At 43.4% G+C, this 4950-nt stretch overlaps 1 non-coding gene across 1 annotated transcript; it reads left to right on the forward strand.

Moving 5' to 3' along the window:
- The first annotated feature begins 4229 nt into the window (after positions 1-4229).
- On the forward strand, positions 4230-4336 carry LOC141635589 (small nucleolar RNA R71). Its single transcript, XR_012540265.1, has one exon. It is a non-coding gene; the product is annotated as a small nucleolar RNA R71 (small nucleolar RNA).
- The last annotated feature ends 614 nt before the right edge of the window (positions 4337-4950 follow it).

A 4950-nucleotide genomic window follows, 5' to 3' on the forward strand; every position in this document is an offset into this window, starting at 1 on the left:
CTAATCGGCAATGTTAAGCACAAAGGGCCCTCGCTATCAATGTTTAGATAGCCCCCAAGAATAGACAACTCAATTTTGTTAACATTGTTGGGTTCTTTACGGCCAAAGATCGTCCCACCAATTAGACGTAAAAAGTAACGGGTCGAGGGAAGGTGGACATAAGCGAGTCTGCGCTCCTCAAAAGCTGTTTGTGCCAAAGTCCTCCAAAGAATATGTAGGACCTTCCTAGAAGGGTCCGAGTCACCGTGGGAGGAAAGACCTAACCTACTACCAAACTCAGCTAGGGTCCAGGTCATAGTCCAGTTAAACAACCGGAAGGAAACACAAGAACTACCCTGGTAAGTGGCGTAGGCAGCTGCAAAAAAAGTGAAGGAGCTGAAAAACTCGAGGGTCAGCTCCTTATAGGTCCGGGCACTCATAGTAATCAGTCCAGACATCCCCGTCCCGTTCAATATCTCAACTACAAGGTCGTAAATTCCTAACTTCTCAAGCGAGTTTCGAGACAGAAATTTAGTCGAAGCAAAGTCAAAGCTCTCTAAAGCATAAAAATGAGTACGATACATAGCGTTAACAAAACGTACCTCGGGGTAGTCGGGATGCGGGTCAAGAGACTCATAGGCTCGGAAAGTAACTAGGCCAACAGTGGGTGTGCCTCATCCGCGACCCCGTCCTCTAGTACCTGAAGAAGAAGCCCGTCCAGTAGCAGGACGAGGTACTAAAGCAGCCCGGTAGGCAGCTGTGACAGCTGGTGACGACGCAGCAGGGGTCGTCACCGGAGTAGGCATGGTACCAGAAGTAGAAGCGGCAGCTATACTAGCTGAGACAGAGCTGACGGTGGCGGAAGCAGAGCTAGCAACAGCAGAAATAGAAGGGGCGACAATAGTACCAGCAGAGCTAACAGTAGGGGTAGCAGTACTAACAGTCGGAGTGACGTTGGTAACAGCAGGGACCACCGTCTCAGTCGTGGATGGGGTAGCAGTCGAACTAGATGAAGAGAGAGTGCTACTATCCATCCTAATCAAGCAAGTAATGGGGAAATTTAATCAATTATACAGAAAACTCGAAATCCCCTATTATCAAACGGATTTTCGAACAAAATCGAAAAACCCTAAATCCGCATTACTCAATTTAAGTCGAATTAAACAAATAATCAACAAAAGCGTAAAGGAGAACACTTACTTGATGAAAGACACACGAAAATAAGCAATCAATCGACAAAAATCCAATCAAAAGACGGATTTTAAGCAAGAAACCCGACGGAACCCTAATCGCTCAAATTAAACGCAACAAAGATGGATTTTAAGGGGGAAATTGAGGGCTTTTGTCGATATATTAGCAAGGAAAATAATGTGGGTAATTGATTTGGTATTAGGGAGAGATTAATAGAGGATTTTGGGAAAAATCGCACACAATATCGCACAAACAAGGAGGAATAAAAATTAGAATGAAAAATAGAGGAAGAAAAGAAAGTCTCCATGTGTGTTATAACCATATTCACTCGATCGAGTGATTTGAAACCACTCGATCGAGGACTCATGTAGTCATTCTGCTCGATCGTATAGATTTCTTCTCGATCGAGTAATCCTCATTTTTGGCATTTTGATCGAGTGTCTGAAACCACTCGATCGAACAGTTATGCAGGGCAATCCTCTCGATCGAGTACAAAAAGTACTCGATATAGATGTTTTCCACTGGAACACATCCCAATGCGAATTAATTTCCTCAAACCTGCATAAAATCATGCAAAAACATATCCCGGCAATACCAAATCACAGAATTAAGCAGTCTATAGTCGGTTTTCGCTAAACTAATTAATCTAATGTCTAACAGTCCTAAAAACGCAATAAAAGTATCTTAATGAAAATTCAAAATTACAAGTTATTACAGCGGGGGATTCCCTGCTTACTGTCCAAAACACTTTAGTAGCCCACAAGATGGCTTCTGATTGGAGGAGGTCCCTTCAGCATCTCGGACCATCCTCTTTGATCGCCACAAGTTTGAATTTGAACTAACGGAAGGAGATGACATCCACGTATGCACGAACTTTCTTCTTCCTCTTGTCATTCCCATCAACATTGGCATCCCCATCACTTTGATCGACATTAACTGCACTTCGACCGTTGTCAACTCTAGCATCCACTCTATCTGTACCTACAACAAGGAAAATAGAAGAATGGCCCTCCTTTTCGCTCTCAGTCTAAGGCGGAGGGGTTACAATTGCAGCACATTATTCAATATTTTAAGCTCGAGTGTCTGTATCTGAGTCAATAGAGGATAGGGCATTGCAAGGTTGAACTTGCATGGGAGCCCTACAAGATTTGGACTGATGAAATATTAGCTTCTCATCTCCTACCTGAAATGTAAGTGTCTTTCCCCCGACGTCAATCACTGCTCGAGCAGTGAATAAAAATAGTCGCCCTAAAATGATAGGGGTATGAGTGTCTTCGGGGATGTCAAGTACTACAAAGTCTACGGGGATAAAGAATCTCCCGATTTTGACAGGTATGTCCTCTATAACTCCCAGTGGCCGTGATATACTACGGTCGGCCATCTGAACAGTCATATTAGTACAATTAAATTTGGTCAGACCGAGTCTCTTAGCAAGAGACAAAGGTAAGACGCTCACGCTAGCACTTAGATCACATAGCGCATTATCAATCAAATGGGTTCCTATATGACACGGAATTGAAAAGCTACCTGGGTCTGACTGCTTAGGCGGTGTCTTATTCTGAACTAAGGCAGTACCTACTTCAGTTAAAGCTACCGTTTTATGGTCATTTATATGCCTCTTACGCGATAATATTTCTTTCATGAATTTCATATAAGAGGGTACCTGAGTAAGCAATTCTGCAAACGGAACGTTGACATGTAGGCTTTTCAGGAGCTCGGCAAATTTGCCGAACTGTTGGTTAGCAATGTTTTTCTGCAATCGCCTTGGAAAGGGCACAGTTATAGGAATTTCGAGCCCTTTATTCCTTTCTTCCAATGTCTCAGCGGGTTTAAATTCATTCTTACTCGATCAAACCTTTTTACCTCTCGATCGAGGTCTTTCAGCAAGTTTTTCACTCGATCGAGCTTTCTCAGCCTCTCGATCGAGTTCCTCATTATCAGCACTCTTCGATCGAGGTAAAATATCACTCGATTGAACACTTTCCCCAGAATTTTCACTCGATCGAGGACTTTTAGCCACTTGATCGAATTCTTGATTATCCACTTTACTCGATCAACCCTCAGAACCACTCGATTGAGTAATATCATGAGCATTTCTACTCGATCGACCACTAGAAATCAGTCGATCGACTATATTCTTTGGATTAAGCATGTTTTCAGCAATTGAAGCTTATTCATCATCCGCAACAACACTCCTCGGGTCTGATATGTCCTTAACAGTTGACAATTTGGGTCCTTCATAAGAAAGACAACTTCGTAGATTAATCAAATTTATCGTCTCATGTGGATTCTTCTCAGATTGAGAAGGTAAATGACCCGGTTTTCTCGTGGATTGGCTAGCGGCCAACTGAGCTACTTGAGTCTCGAGTGATTTAATTGATGCCTCTTTTTGTTGGTCACTCATTTGCATCTGCTTAGTCAATGATTGAATCATCTACTTCAATTCAGCCAACTCACTAATTCCACTAGAGGAAGCTCCTTGACGCGGCGGTGGAAAGGATGGAGGCTTTTGAAAGCCTTGTTGAGCCTTATGAGGAGGAACATAGGCTTGCTGCTGCTGCTGCTGCTGCGGAGGAGTAGGATTGAGCACATTCTGACTAGTCCACCTCAAATTGGGATGGACTGCGCTTTGATTATTATAATAGGAACCCCCTCCTTGTCTATATTGCTGAATGGCAAGGACTTGTTCCTTCTCTGCCAGACAGTCAATAGCAGTGTGACCGTCATTACTCCCACATCTCTCACAAGTAACGGTCTCTTGTCTAGTCAACAAGTGAACCGCGTGTTAATCCCCAGCAGCTTGCAATTCGAACTTATCAAAATGGGCATTCATGGCTTCCAGCTGAGCCACAACTGCATTATCAACCGAATGCACTGTTCGAATACCGTTCCTCGGGTTCCCATACTCAGCACAATGGGTCACCATCTCCTCGATAATACCCCATCCCTTATCATCATCATTATTCTTTTGAAATCGCCCATTGGACGAGGCGTCAAGTATAGCACGGTGGTCATCATACAACCCATTATAAAACTAGTTGCACAAAAACCACTGATCAAAGCCATGGTGAGGAAGAGACCTGACCAAATTCTTGAAACGACACCAAGCCTCATAAAAATTTTCATCAGGTGCCTGTTTGAAACTTTTAATCTTTCCCCTCAGATTATTAGTACGTTGTGGAGGAATGTACCTTTTATAAAAGGCAAGAGCAAGAGTCTCCCAGTTGGTGATACCGGCTGCAGTACGATCAAGAGCAGTGAACCACTCCCTGGCTCCGTCAGTCACTGAAAAAGGAAACAGGACTTCCTTTATTTTGTCTTAGGTCACTCCCTTAGTGGCGGGAATGGTAGAGTAATAATGAGTAAAGACCTCCATGTGTTTTCGCGTATCTTCACCCGCGACACCCCGAAACAGGTTCCTTTCGACCAAATTAATGTAGGACGATCTAATGTCGAAAGTATTACCATCCTCTGTCGCAAGCTTGAAACCCTTTGGAATCGAGGCAGCTGTGAGCTCTGAATGACTCGCAATGTTAGACAACTTTACTGGCTTGGTAGCAGAAATAGAGTTGTCTTCTTCACAAGCCGCATCTTCTGCAAGTAAAAAGTGTTGCAGCTCGGGTTCAAAAGTACTCAAGTCTTCCTTTTGAATCTTTCTTTTCAGTCTGAGTCTATGCCGTAAAGATCTCTCTAGCTCAGGATTAGCAGGAACTAACTCTGACCTGTGTGACCTGGGCATACACAACACTGAAAGAAATAAGTGAGAACTGTCTCAAGGAA

This window comes from Silene latifolia, chromosome Y, assembly GCF_048544455.1.
Source record: "Silene latifolia isolate original U9 population chromosome Y, ASM4854445v1, whole genome shotgun sequence".
Taxonomy (NCBI): domain Eukaryota; kingdom Viridiplantae; phylum Streptophyta; class Magnoliopsida; order Caryophyllales; family Caryophyllaceae; genus Silene; species Silene latifolia.